Here is a 16039-nt window from a genome sequence, read left to right as displayed (position 1 = left end):
AAAAGGTCAACACTGTACTAGGAGAATTTCCTGCAAACTGGACAAGAGTGGATCAAGCCATCGTAGTTCCTGTCCTAATCTTTCCCCAACTGAAGTAGCAGAGACTCAAGACAACTCTGAAAGTCAGGAAGTTCAGGCAGCGAATGCCATACCAGCAGTGGAGCAAGAGAATCCTCGCCCTGCCAGTGGTGAATCTGTCATGTCCACAGTGAGTCTGAGTTCGCAGACGGCTACTACCCAGTTTACCAACAGCAACAGGCCCACTAAACCTAAATAGGCCATTAGAAGTACCCATGCTACGCAGATCTACCCATAGTACAAAAGGTGAGATCCCAGTTAGATATAGAAATTAAAGTGCAAATAGAAAATGTAAACTGTACCTGTAAATATGCAACTTTTCAAGCTTATGTGCCTACAGAGACTCTGTAAGAACTTTTTGAATATCTTATTTTGTTTTGATGGACAATTGGGCAACAGGACTATGTGTGGCCAAAACAATCCTTGTATATAGTTACCAACTTGCTCAGGAATTGGACCATAGACATTGACGCATGGACTAATCGTCACAAGGACTATTTTTGAGCTTTGGTTTTTGTAATTTTTCATTTTTTTGAAATCTTGTAACAGTTACAATTGTTCATCTGTTTAATATGTTTGCATGTTTTCTCAGTCTGGGAGTACTGAATTGCACTGGGGGGAATGTGGTGCCCCCAGGAGTATGGTCGCCACAGTGGCATTACCTTCCTCCTAGGGAGGGTGATGTCATGCTTGGAAGCAATGAAGGATCTCTCTGTCAGGTAAATTCAGCACACAGCACAGTTCCCACTCCATGCCAGCAGAGGGAGCTCTGAACCAAACTGGGGGAGGAGCTGCTCTCTGGGGCCAGGAAAGGGAAGTTAGCTCAGTTCGTGTGAAGAGGGAAAAGAGTGCAGACATGGAGAGAGGAGCTGGAGGATTGAGAATTCAGGCTCATTTCTAGCTGTAGCGCATGGTCCGGAGTCCGGTATCCAAGGTTGTATGGATGCTGATGGTCCTGCAGCAGAAACCGGAGGAAAGAGAAGCTGTAAATGCTCTGTTCCCAACTAAGACTCGGAGGCACAGCAGCAACTTGTATGAGCCAGAAAAAGGAGGCTACGGCTGTCTGCCATACGAGGGGAGTTCTAAAGAGAGCAAGCAAGGGGAACTTCAGTGTAACTCAGTACTGCAAGTACCTCAGATAAGTGCTAGAAAGGAGACTACACAACCCATCTGCATAGAGAGATTCCTAGCTCCCCGGCTAATCAACTCCTGTTTCATCTGTAATCTGGATCCTGGACTGCACTTACAAAGCACAGTAAATATAAAGGAAACTGCACCCTGTTGTGTCATTGCCTTCTTCCTGCAACCACTTCAGCACTGCTACATCTCTGTGCCTAACACTGCACCCTCTTCCTCAACACCTATTACTACTGCCCTGGGACTACAGCTCTACCTGTGGGGAGCTCTTACATCTTGCTGCCTTATACCATCTATCTCAGAGGATCGGCCTGCAGCGTCGGCTTAACCCCTTCATTGCCGAGCACCACAGGTGGCGTCATGTATCATCCAACTATAAACTTTATTCAGCTGCGTTTCACCCCTTCTGCATGGACGCCCAGGGCCACGGATCGGGTCACCGCCACTGTGACACATCCCTCTGAGACACCGGCCCAGTACCGAGTAACCCCACTGCCCTGGCGGGTGATCCAGTTAAGTTCTGGAAGAGTCAGTTCAGTTAGAGGGAGTGAGGTGAAGTACTAGCAGTGGTCATGTGCCGTGGACTGCTAGGGCCAACATGAGGCTGTTACTCAGGGCAGTCAATTGCCATAGAACCATTCTGGACGAGTCCAGCTGTTGAGCCTAGGACTTTGAGATGGACGACAGGGCCATTGGGCGCACTAAGCCTGTAGTGCTGCAGAGAAAGTTCGACTTAGACTCTTTGAGGTGGAAGGTAATGGAAACTGAGTGCACTGCCTTCGGAAGAGAAGAATTCCTAGTGCTAGAGTAGTTAACAAGAGGACTGTTCTACCTAGACAGAGAATTAGGGCTGAAGTTATGTGAGGAACATGTGGGAAAGATTGTAACCTGTTATGACCTATCCTAAATGCTTCTTTTTATTGATTGTAAACTGCCAAGTAAAAGATTGACTGTTATAAGGGTATTCTTTTTATTATTATGGGGTGCACGCAGGCATCCCATAAGCAAAGCATCACAGAAGCTATGCATCAAGAAAACGATAGTTATCCATGACAAGGAATTAACATTCATCTTCTCTCTTCACACAGGTAATCAACTGAGCCACCCTGCATGTATTCACTCCATTCACTGTTAGCAAGCAGCCCGAATGGTAGAACTCCCCACCTCTGCTGACTGTCATTTCTGCTGCAATATATCCAAATGGTAATCAACTGAGCCACCCTGCATGTATTCACTCCATTCACTGTTAGCAAGCAGCCTGAATGGTAGAACTCCCCATCTCTGCTGACTGTCATTTCTGCTGCAATATATCCAAATGGTAATCAACTGAGCCACCCTGCATGTATTCACTCCATTCACTGTTAACAAGCAGCCTGAATGGTAGAACTCCCCATCTCTGCCTTCTGTCATTCCTCCTGCAATATATCCAAATGGTACAATTCCATACTTCAGAATTCTGTCTGTCTTCTGCTCCTTTACCATTTTGCTACATATATTTTAATGTGCCTGCTAAAGCTTTGGTATAATTCATTTGTTGCACTGTATTTAATACATACTGCTTTATATCCATGACTGGGGCCTCTCTAGATCTTATCAGGTGGAAGGTGCTTTAGTATATAGATGCAGCCTGGTCTCCTGCCTTTGATCATCTAACCACCCCCTGGTGTGATGGCCCCAGTTGCCAAATTAATCCAAACCAGCTCCCACAATTCCTTTCTCCTGACCTTGTAGTGTGGCCTATATATGTAGTAGTTCCTAAGGGGAAGCACGCAGTGTTGAGTGCACGCAGGCATCCCATAAGCAAAGCATCACAGAAGCTAAGCATCAAGAAAATGACAGTTATCCATGGCAGTTAATCAGGGCAGAAATCAGGTAACCCAAACTCTGCTTTCGCTTTTAGCCACGTGCTTTATTTCTATCCTGTGTTCCCTTGTCATCCACATTCACCACCCCATTCCCACTCCATCAAGACTCATACTCATCAGCCCCTCTATACTTCCCTCCCCCATGTACAGCTCCCATGCACTTCTCACCTTCCTGAGAAACCTCAGCCAATCTTGCCCAAACACATTGCAGAAAAAAACTACTTGCAATTCCAACAACTACTTGCTCTTTATCTTCCTACTCTTACTGATTGCAGGGGACATTTCCCCCACCCTGGTCCACCATCCCCCAACCTCAACCACTACCCTACCTCATATCAAAACCATAATAATCTTTATTAATATTACTTGCACTGCCTCATCTCCATCTTTTAATTGTGCCCTCTGGAATCCACGGTCTGTTTGTAACAAGCTTCCTTTCCTGCACAACTACTTTCTGACCAACTCTCAATCTGTTGGCCCTCACTGAAACCTGGATTCAGGATTCTGACACTGTCTCTCCTGTTGCCATTTCCTATGGTGGCTTACAATTCTCTGATTCCCCGAGACACACAAACAGACATGGTGGTGGAGTCGGCATACTCCTGTGCTCACAATGCACTTTCCAGGTCATCACTCTCATTCCCTTCTTTTGAGGTCCACACCATCAGGCTCTTCCGTCCCCTCTCCCTTAGAGTAGTGGTCATATACCAGCCCCCAGGTTCACCCACCCACTTCCTTGACCACTTTTCTGCCTGGCTGCCGCACTTCATGTCCTCAGAACTACCAAGTCTTATCCTGGGAGACTTCAACATCCCCATTAAAAGCCCTACTTCCACATCTGCATCCCAGCTTCTATCACTAACCACCTCTCTAGGCCTCTCGCAGCTCTCAGCCTCTGAGACACACAAAGACGGTAACACTCTTGATCTGGTCTTTGTCCGGCTCTGTTCAATCTCCCAACAAAATAACTCACTGCTTCCATTCTCTGACCACAACATTCTCTCCTTCCTGCTCACAAACCCTCGCCCACCCCAGCTCACTCCTACCTACCACCCAATCAGAAATCTACAAGCCATTAACCCTCAGACACTTTCAGACTCCCTACACTCATCACTGTCCCCAATCTCCTCTTTTTCCTGTCCTGATCTGGCTGTTTATCACTACAAAGACACTCTGATAAGCACCCTTGACCTAGTAGCTCCCCTCATCCTCAGAACCTCCAAGCACAGAATAAAACCGCTCCGGCTCACACCGCAAACTCAACTTCTCCAGCAATGCTCTAGTAGTGCTGACCGCCTATGGAGAAAAACCTGCATACTAGAAGACTTCATCCACTTCAAATTCATATTAAGAACCTATAACGCTGCCCTTCACCTCGCCAAACAGACCTACTTCACCACCCTGATCTCCTCACTAGCCGACAACCCCAAGAAACTTTTTGACAGTTTTCACTCCCTCCTCTGGCCAAAAGCACAAGCCCCTATCACAGACATTTGTACTGATGACCTGGCCTCCCACTTTACAGAAAAAATAGATAATATCCGTCAGTAAATCTGCTCCCAACCACCAAGTCCTGTGACTCCCATCTCTTCCTGCATCTCCCCTGGCTCACTTTCCACATTTGATCCCATCACAGAAGAAGAAGTCTAAAGACTCCTCTCATCCAACCACATGCACTACTGACCCCTTTCCCTCACATCTCCTCCAGTCTCTCTCTCCAGTCGTCACAACTCACCTAACTACAATCTCTCCCTCTCCTCGGGCATTTTCCCATCCTCCTTCAAACATGCCATCGTTACTCCATTACTAATGAAACCCACTCTCGACCCATCCTGCACAAACAACTACAGACCAGTCTCCAATCTCCCCTTCATCTCTAAACTTTTGGAGCGCCTAGTTTACTCCTGCCTTACCCGTTACCTCTCCACTCACTCCCTCCTAGACCCTTCACAGTCCGGCTTCCGCCTCCTACATTCGACTGAAACTGCCCTCATCAAAGTGACCAATGACCTTCTGACAGCAAAACGTAACGGTGACCACTCTCTGCTCATTCTTCTTGACCTCTCTGCAGCTTTCGACACTGTTGACCACCATGTCCTACTCTCTAGGCTCCTATCACTAGGCATTAAGGACACTGCTCTCTCCTGGTTCTCTTCCTATCTTTCTGACCGCTCCTTCAGTGTTTTGTTCTCTGGCTCCATGTCATCTCCTTTTCCTCTCGCTGTCGGGGTACCTCAGGGCTCAGTCCTTGGCCCCCTTCTCTTCTCTCTCTACACGACCCCAATTGGACAGACTATCAGCAGATTTGGCTTTCAGTACCATCTTTATGCTGATGTCACACAACTATATACATCATTCCCTGACCTTACCCCCGCTGTACTACAGAACGTCAGTGACTGTCTGTCCGCAGTCTCCAACATCATGTCCGCTCTCTATCTGAAACTCAACCTCTCCAAAACTGAACTTCTTCTGCTCCCACCGTCCACTAACCTCCCTAAATCTGACATTTCCCTCTCCGTGGGTGGCACTATAATAACACCCCGGCAGCAGGCACGCTGTCTGGGTGTTATGTTTGACACCAATCTCTCCTTCATATCCCATACACAATCTCTTGCCCGCTCTTGCCGCTTACACCTAAAGAACATCTCTAGAATCCACCCTTTTCTCACCATGGAAACAACAAAAACCCTCACTGTAGCACTGATGCACTCCCGCCTGGATTACTGCAACGCTCTATTAATTGGCCTCCCTGTTACTCGACTTTCCCCTCTCCAGTCCATACTTAATGCAGTAGCCAGGGTCATCTATCTGGCTAATCGGTACTCGGATGCATCTGCTCTTCGCCAGTCCTTACATTGGCTGCCCATTCACTATAGGATCCAATTCAAAGTACTTGTTCTCACCCACAAAGCTCTCCACAGTGCAGTACCCCCCTACATCTCCTCCATCATTTCTGTCTATCGGCCTAACCGACCGCTGTGCTCTGCAAACGACTTTCGACTAACCTCTGCACTAATCCGTACCTCCCACTCCCCACTCCAAGACTTCTCCCGCGCTGCGCCAATCCTCTGGAATGCTCTACCTCAAGAAATTAGGACTATCCACAATTTGCACAGTTTCAGGCGCTCCCTCAAAACACATTTGTTCAGAGCGGCCTATCACGTTCACTAATCAAAATCATTCTACAGTATGCATAAGTGTGCATGGGTAGCCCATTCACTATCTCCATCCATCCCTCACTCCATTAAGATGGCTGGACCATCATTGTAAATACACCATTGTAAATACACACCTGTATTTTGTATCTCCCCCACCTCATTGTAGATTGTAAGCTCTCACGAGCAGGGTCGTCTTATTTTGCTTTAATTATTGTATTAACGTTGTTACTTATGACTTGTGTTTTGAAACTGTTAAACTGTAAAGCGCTGCGGAATATGTTGGTGCTATATAAATAAAGATTATTATTATTATTATTAATTTATTTATATAGCACCTTTAATTCCGTGGTGCTGTACATGAGAAGGGGGGTTACATACAAAATTATAGATATCTTTCATAGTAAACAAATTTACAATGACAGACTGGTGCAGAGGAGAGAGGACCCTCTCCTTGCGGACTTACATTCTACGGGATAGTGGGGAAGAGACAGAAGGTCAGGGGTGCAGCAGGTCTGGTGGTGAGCTCGGGTGGTGGTGAGGCGGCAGAACGGTTATTACAGGCTGTAAGCTTTCCTGAAGAGATGGGTTTTCAGGTTCCATTTGAAGGATCCGAAGGTGGTAGATAACCGGACGTGTTGAGGCATGGAGTTCCAGAGGATGGGGGATATTCGGGAGAAATCTTGGAGGCGGTTGTGTGAGGAACGAATAAGTGTGGAGGAGAGTAGGAGGTCATGCGAGGATCGAAGATTACGTGAGGGAAGATATTGGGAGATTAGTTCAGAGATATAGGGAGGGGACAGGTTGTGGATGGCTTTGTAGGTCAGTGTTAGTATTTTGAACTGGATTCGTTGGGGTATTTGGTGTCCCCTGGATTGTGTGCTGCTAAGGTTCTGGACGATGAAAGCCTGGAGCCACTGGAGGCTTATGGGCCACAAGTAAGTGTGATGCACCCCACACACAGCAGCACATCGCGACTAGGACATGACTTTCCTGTGCCAGAGTGTGCAGAAGCAACAGCTCGTCCACGACGATCTCACTCAGGCACCTTACACATACAAATTTCATGTAGGTGTTTTCATTGGCTGGACTCCAATACTGGAAATCAACAGCGCTAGTCATACTGGAACTTGTGCCCCTGATATGTTAAAACTGTAGTGATGCCCCTGGCTGCTAATTCTAGCTGAAATGGTGCTGTGAAGAGTAGTAGAGCATGGTGAACAAGCTGAACTTTTGCCTCAGGTCCCAGTAGACCATAGTTATATCCATTTAGATTATAGTGAATTTTCATATCAATGGTCTGCTACTTAAAGAGAACCTGTCAGCACAATTTTGTATTGTAAAGTAAAGACATGGCTGTAATGCTGCTGTAATACTGATTAAGTTGATACCTTTGGTGAAGTAGATTTTTTTTCACCAAAGATATCAATGAAGTCAGTATTACAGCACCATTACAGCCATGTCTTTATTTTACATTGCATAATTGTGCTGAAAGATTCTCTTTAAGAAGGTAATAAAAAACAAGTAGCAAAATTAAAATAAAAAGGCATGATCCAAATCTCAATAAGGCTCTGTGCAAACATTTAATTCAATTTTGGAGCAACCTGTCGACTTCTACAAGCGAGGTGTTTACAGTTGCTTAAAGAGATGGAAGAAGTGTGTGTCCCTAGGTGGCACCTATGTATGTAGGGAAGGGCTAATAACTGTGCCAAGTTTCATTGTTCTCAATTCACAGGAAGTGGGTCAGGGGAACTCTTTAACCCCTTCCCGACATGCACCGTACTACAGCAGTACTACTACGGTGGCATGATCACCTTTCTTCACGCTGAGCGCCATGGCGATCGCGTCTGGGTGTCAGCTGTATGTGAAGAAGAATCGCTCTCCAAGATGGCCGTGGGGTTCTTCCAGGTCCTGCAGGCGCTGGCAAGCCACCTTCACTGCCTGTCAGATTGCTCATCAGACACTGTGCTATGCAAAGTGTCAGATCAGCGATCTGACATGATATAGTGATGTCCCAACCTGGGACAATGTTATAAAGTAAAAAAAAAATTAAAATGTGCAAAAATATATTTTTTTTAAAAAAATCCCCAAATAAAGAAAAAAGTAAATATTTTTCCTATAAATCCATTTATTTATGTAAATAAAAAAAACCAATAAAAGTACACATATTTGGCATCACTACATTCGTAATGACTCGCTCTATAAAACTGTCCCACTAGTTAACCTCTTCAGTGAACACTGTAAAAAAATAAAAATAAGAAACGAGGCAAAAAACAATGCTTTATCATCATACCGCCGAACAAAAAGTGCAATAAAACGTGATAAAAAAAGACGGATGTAAATAAAAATTGTACGTCTGAAAACATCATCTTGTCCGGCTAAAAAAGCCGCCATACAGCGCCGTCACCATAAAAATAAAAAAAAGGTATAGCTCTCAGAATAAAGCTACACAAAAATAATAATTTTTTCTATAAAATAGTTTTTATTGTATAAAAGCGCCAAAACATATAAAAATAAATGAGGTATCATTGTCATCGTACTGACCCAAAGAATAAAACTGCTTTATCAATTTTACCACACGCAGAATATAAACGCCCCCCAAAAAAGAAATTCGTGAATTGCTGGTTTTTGCTCATTCTGCCTCCCAAAAATCGGAATAAAAAGCGATCAAAAAATGTCATGTGCCTGAAAATGGTACCAATAAAAACATCACCTTGTCCCACAAAAAATAAGACCTCACATGACTCTGTAGGCCAAAATATGGAAAAATTATAGCTCTCAAAATGTGGTGATGCAAAAACTATTTTTTGCAATAAAAAGCGTCTTAGTGTGTGACAGCTGCCAAACATAAAAACCCACTATAAAACCCACTATAAATAGTAAATCAAACCCCCTTTATCAACCCCTTAGTTAGAGAAAAATAATAAGAGAAATAAAAGTATTTATTTCCATTTTCCCATTAGGGTTAGGGTTGGGGGTAGGGTGGGTGTTGGGGCTAAAGTTAGGGTTAATGTTGGAACTAAAGTTATGGTTAGGGTTGGGGCTAAAGTTAGGGTTAGGGTTGGGATTATGGTTAGGGTTGGGATTAGGGTTAGGGTTGGGATTAGGTTTAGGGTTGGAGTTAGGGTTAGTGTTGGGATTAGGGTTAGGGGTGTGTTGGGGTTAGGGTTGGAGATAGAATTGGTGGGTTTCCACTGTTTAGGCACATCAGGGGCTCTCCAAACATGACATGGCATCTGATCTCAATTCCAGCCAATTTAGCATTGAAAAGTTAAACAGCGCTCCTTCCCTTTCCAGCTCTGCCATGCACCCAAACAGTGGTTTACCCCCACATTTGGGGTATCAGCATACTCAGGACATATTGCACAATAACTTTTGGGGTCCAATTATTCCTGTTACCCTTGAGAAAATAAAAAATTGGGGGCGATCATTTTTGTGAAAAAAATAAGATTTTTTATTTTTATGGCTCTACATTATAAACTTATGCGAAGCACGTGGGGGTTCAAAGTTCTCACCACACATCTAGATAAGTTCCTTTGGGGGTCTACTTTCCAAAATGGTGTCACTTGTGGGGGATTTCCACTATTTAGGCACATCAGGGGCTCTCCAAATGCGACATGGCGTCCAATCTCAATTCAAGCCAATTTTGCATTGAAAAGTCAAACGGCGCTCCTTCCCTTCTGAGCTCTGCAAAGCGTAAACATGTCTGGGAGTAAGCGATGCCCGGACTGCGGCTCCGGGGAGATTGTGGCATGCGCCCAAATAGTGGTTTACCTGCATATATGGGGTATCAGCGTACTCAGGACAAATTGTACAACAACTTTTGGGGTCCAATTTCTCCTGTTACCCATAGTAAAATAAAACAAATTGGATCTGAAATAATTTTTTTGTGAAAAAAAGTGAAATGTTTTTTTTAAAACATTCCAAAAATTCCTGTGAAGCACCTGAAGGGTTAATAAACTTCTTGAATGTGGTTTTGAGTACCTTGAGCGGTTCAGTTTTTAAAGTGGTGTCACTTTGGGGCATTTTCTGTCATATTGGTCCTTCGAAGTCACTTCAAGTGTGAGGTGGTCCCTAAAAAAATGGTTTTGCAAATTTTGTTGTAAAAATTAGAAATCGCTGGTCAACATTTAACCCTTATAGCTTCCTAACAAAAAAAAAGGTTTCCAAAAATGTGCTGATGTAAAGCAGACATGTGGGAAATGTTATTTATTAACTATTTTGTGTGATTTGACTCTCTAATTTAAGGGCATACAAACTAAAAGTTGAGAATTGCCAAATTTTCGCCAAATTTCCGTTTTTTTTCACAAATAAACACAAGTCATATCGAAAAAATTTTACCACTATCATAAAGTACAATATGTCATGAGAAAACAGCCCCAGAATCACCAGGATCCGTTTAAGTGTTTCAGAGTTATGACCTCATAAAAGTGACAGTGGTCAGAATTGTAAAAATCAGCCTGGTCATTAAGGTGAAAACAGGCTTCATCTCAAAGAGGTTAATAAACGTCCCACATATGTGTATAAGCCAGAAAATGCTTCTGTTGTTTTCGTCGGCATATACAGTATCAAGCATAACTATGCAGCTCTATTTACCTGACGAATTCAAAGAGTGACATTTTGGCCTCTGCTGGGGAAGTATACATTTGCATACTCTTATTTAAAGTTGCACTACAGGATTTGTTTCTTCATATACTGGTAGATTCTCTCAAAAGAGGCTCTGAATATTCTGCTGTAACTTCCGTTAAGGAAGAAGCAATCTGAACCCCCAAAAATACACTACATTCCGCATATCTGTAAGGGCTCACCTTGTGAATAGGATCCTCTAAGCCTCAGATCTCGGTGGGTACACAGACCCCAGGCGTTGATGTAGCATGCAAAAAGGCTTGTGGTTCCCAAGGACTGTAAATGACCACCAGGAATCCATGATTAGCAGGGCGGTTGCAGCTGAACCCAGCAGAAATACAAGCACAAATATAAACCATTAACAGGTTAATTAATGGTAGAGAACACCTATTACCTTACACTGTGGAACACATTGCACATTGTTTCATTCAAATTGTTTTGTCCTAGTAAGTGTTATTACAGAACATTCATGGTCTTCTTCGAGCAAACTCACCTGCAATATTCTAGTGTACTTTGCTTCACCCCAACTCAGTTGCATCTTTAAAATTTTGCCCCTTCATTATGAGCAGGTCATATTGTATTTGGCTAAGTACATGCTCTTGAGAAGGCAGTATGACAGTTGTTGTCTTCCTGCGCACTGCAGGATGACATCATAACCTATCAGATCCTTTATGGCAACTCTGACCTCTCCTCTCATCTTCCTTTGACTTCCATGTGTCTCTGAATATCTCTCATGAAGTTGTCTTTACGGCTCATGTCAACCAATCAAATCACACATAACAAAGATACCTTTTTTTTCAAATTCGCAAATATGGCCTATCATTTCTGCATTATTTAAGAAACAAATGGAATAATAGGTGAGGATAGGAAACACTGAGGCTCTGCAGTGTACATCAGGGAACAGCTGCTCTATTTCCATTGATTTAAGGAAAAAGTTTGAATTTTGTTTGGTCACTGCCTTAAAATGAGCTAGATTTTGGTAAGCTACACATTACATCACATTTGCTAGCTAAAAATAATGCATTTTTGGATACATCTTTTGGATGCTGGTGTTTGTATTAAGTTTCCTGTCTCTACTTGTTCAGTGTCGGCATGTGCCCCAGTGACCAGTTATTGTGCCATAAGCTGGATGTATTCCAGCAACACACCACTTGTCAATATCCTCTCTGTTTTGTTTCTTGACGTGTCTTGTGATAATCTTTCCACTCCATTATGGAGCAGTCACACATACTTAAATGCCGAAATGTATGTCTGCCTGTCCTCAGTAAAATAATTTTAGCTGTTGTCATCTTGTACCTTTATACTTTTTCACAATATATTCTCCTCAAGATATATCCTAGTATGCATTTCAGTGTAACAGCTAAAAAGTATTAATGTGCCTTCCATTTGCATTAATTGGTATACTCACTTATCATATACAAATAAAATGTATTGCTGGGGATCTAAAGTGAATAAAAAAACTGAATATTTTAAATTAACACTAAGATTGCCATTTCCCTGTGGCTGCTGCTGTAGTATTACAGGCCAACTATTCTGACATATTATCATCACACAACGTCTATTCAGAAGAATAATGGACTTCCTATATCCACCAGACCATTAGATTGCTGACAGATCTCACCACATTAGATTGGTGGCAGGCCTTACAAAAGAAGCTTCTCAAGGAGCTTGAACTGGGATTTTCAAACAGCAGAGCAGCATAATGTTTGGGAGAAAAGCAGGCAAAATAAGATATTGAAGGTCCGACACTGATGCTAGTCAAAAAGGTCTGACTGAACTTGTGTGGTGCTTTCTTAAACTGAGCTGTTGTCTCTCCTGGATGATGTTCTACCGTAGTATAAAGAAGTTCGAGGCAGGTGTGAAACAAATACTGAAAAATAAGAATGCTTTCAAAAGTAGAAGTGTTAATTTAGCTTTATCAATTAACAAAACGCAAAGTAAATTAACCAGAGAGACTCTAAATAAAATCCATATTTGATGTAACCAACTGTTACCTTCAAAACAGTATAGATCAATTTACACACAATTTTTGAAAAATAAAAAACCCAGCATTGAGAGTGTTCTAAACATCTTATAGAACTACCACAGATCTTGTGTGGATGTAGGCATGTGTACATCCATTTGTCTTAGCATGTAATCTCAGACAGATTCAGTGATATTGAGATCAGGGATCTGTGGCTGCCATATCATTTTGGAACAACTTCCCTGCCCAGTGTTTTCTTAAACATTTTGTGCAAGTGTACTAAAGAAATTAATACTTTGATGCCAGTTATTACCTGGTCCAGGTTATAACTGTCCCTTTAAATACCCCTGGACCGTAAGTAATCTTGTACACTACATCTCACATTATAGCTTCCTCTTTTTACTATTATTATTATTAGACATGTGCTTTCATTTGATCCATGTATTTTTCCGGGTATTTTCTCATTTGTTGTGTTCCAGCACCATCTGCTAGTGAAATGTGTATACAATGTAAAGTTTTGACATGAGAACTGAGGTTTCAAGAGGAGGGGCTATTCTAGTTTCCTCCTAGTCTAGACCAGGTGAGCTGGGAAAACCACAGTCTAGGACAAGCTGTCTCTGGGAGCAGAGCACATGTGGAGGTTCCCTTTCTCCAAGACCTTCTGGTAGGGCTGACAAGCTTAGAAATTACCCCAGGACTTTCAGGTCGGTGAAATACTCTTGCTATGTAAAATCTTCTGCATAAAGCTACAAAAGACTCTGAATCCACCAGGGGATTCTATCACAATTATCACAAAGTCTATCACAAAGTATCTATTACAATTAACGACATCATGCTTTCCCCCGTTCCAGAAGTCCGCTGCTTCGAAGTAACCTTTGCCCTGCCCTGTCCTTCAAACCAGACTCTTTCCACTTCCCAAGCTCTTTCCACCTCCTGTCGCCTCTAGCTCAAAAATATTTTCAGAATCCGTCCTTTCCTCAACCCTCAATCTGCTAAAATGCTTGTGCATGCCATCATCTCCCGCCTCGACTACTGCAACATTCTTTTCTGTGGCCTCCCTGCTAACACCCTCGCACCTCTCCAGTTCATCCTTAACCCTGCTACGCGACTAATTCATCTCTCTCCTTGCTTCTCCCCTCTGCAAATCTCTTCACTGGCTCCCATTCCCTCAGCGTATCCAGTTGAAATTACTAATACTGACCTACAAGGCCATCTATAACCTGTCTCCTCCATATGTCTCTGAACTAATCTCCCAATATCTTCCCTCACGTAATCTCCGGTTTCCCAAGACCTCCTTCTCTCCTCCACACTTATTTGCTCCTTAATCAACTGCCTCCAAGACTTCTCCCGAATATCCCCCATCCTCTGGAATTCTTTGCCCCAACATGTCCAACTATCAACCACATTTGGATCCTTCAGACGGAACCTGAAAACCCACCTCTTCAGGAAATCTTACAGCTTGCAATGACCCCGCTGCCTCCTCACCACTACCAGAGCTACCACCTCAACCAATGCTAGAGCTGCTGCAACCCCCCAACCTACTGTCTCCTTTCCCACCATCCTGTAGAATGTAAGCCCGCAAGGGCAGGGTCCTCTCTCCTCTGTATCAGTCTGTGATTGTTAGTTTGTTTACAGACAGTAAGTGATATCTATAATTTGTATGTAACCCCTTCTCATGTACAGCACCATGGAATCAATAATGCTATATAAATAAATAATAATAATAAATACAAATGCAGGAAATAATTGATGGTGAGCCAAAAAAGAAACCTCTAAATGTACAATGTATATGCACACAAGGGCAAAATTGTTGGCACTCTTCAGTTAAAGTAAAAAAAATCCACAATGCTCATTGAAATAACTTAAAACTGAGAAAAGTAACCTTCAATTTAAATTTACTGAATATAACTAATGAAAACCAATGATTGCTTTTGAATTTTGGCTCAACAGAAACATTTAAAAAGCCAAACTAAAGAAAATGATCTGGACAAAATGATGGTACCCTTAACTTAATGTTTTGCTGCACTATCTTTTGAGGCAGTCACTGCAAACAAATGATTTCTGTAAATCTCTGAGACATTTTACCTCTACACAGGTATTTTGACAGACTTCTGTGTCTCAGGTTTGAAGGTTGCCGTTTTACAGACTGCATGTTTCAGCTCTCTCTACAGATGTTCATTAGGATATAGAGTAGGGTTCATAGACGGCCACTTCAGAATAGTCCAATGCTTTGCTTTTAGCCATTCTTGGATGTTTTTAGGCAATGTTCTGCAACTTAGAACAAGCGTTCATGGTCTGGCAGCACATTTCACTCCAGAATGCCTTGATAGTCTTGAAATTTCATTGGCTCCTGAAAAGATTCCAGATATTCTGTGCCAAATGCAGCAAAGCAGCCTTAATTCTTAACTAGTGAAAAGTGAACCCCTGGAAGTTTGGGTCTGGCATGTTCAGCCGAACAGTTAAAAAATGTGATTCAGGTACCAAAACAGTACCCGAACTCGAACCCGGACCTCATTCTTTTGAATGAGGGGCCCAAACATACAGTGTTTGTCAAACTGCCAATGTGCATGACAGCATGGCAAACACTTCTTTTGATCAGTGGTGAAATAATTTTCGCTGTCTTTTGACAACGTGAGCCCACAGCTGTAGCCAAAGGTAAAAAGTTTACCTCCAGTCACTGGCGTTGGGTTGATGGGTCTACTACTCCCATCAGCCCATGCCTACGGACCCCAAACTTTACTGTTTGTGTTCACCCAGCTCTAATCATAATGTAAAATTTGGATATGGGCCCCCACCTGCATGTTGGTCAGATGCATAGAACCTTGTAGCATTTTAGATCTTCTTAACATATATGTGTTTTGCCACCCCATGTAATAGGGTCCCCCGTTCTGGCACCCTTCTGTAATAATGTTCCCATCCTGGCCCCTTCCTGTAATATTGTCTGCATCCTGTAGTAATGTCTTCTGTCCTGTCCCCTTCCAGGTACTAATGTCCTTATCATTGGCTTTTTACCTGTAATAATGTTACTCACTCTGGGCCCCTTCCAATAATAATGTCTTCCATCCTGGCCCATTCCTGTAATAATGTTTTCCGTCCTGACCTCTTCTTATAATAAAGCCCCATCATGAATCCCTTACTGTAATAATATCCGCCATCATGAGCCCCTTCTGTAATAATTTTTCCTATTATTAGCTCCATTATGTAATAATGTTCAC

Source organism: Dendrobates tinctorius, unplaced genomic scaffold (genome assembly GCF_039654945.1).
Source record: "Dendrobates tinctorius isolate UK_male_01 unplaced genomic scaffold, ASM3965494v1 ptg000035l, whole genome shotgun sequence".
NCBI lineage: Eukaryota > Metazoa > Chordata > Amphibia > Anura > Dendrobatidae > Dendrobates > Dendrobates tinctorius.
Note: the sequence above shows the minus strand (reverse complement) of the source record.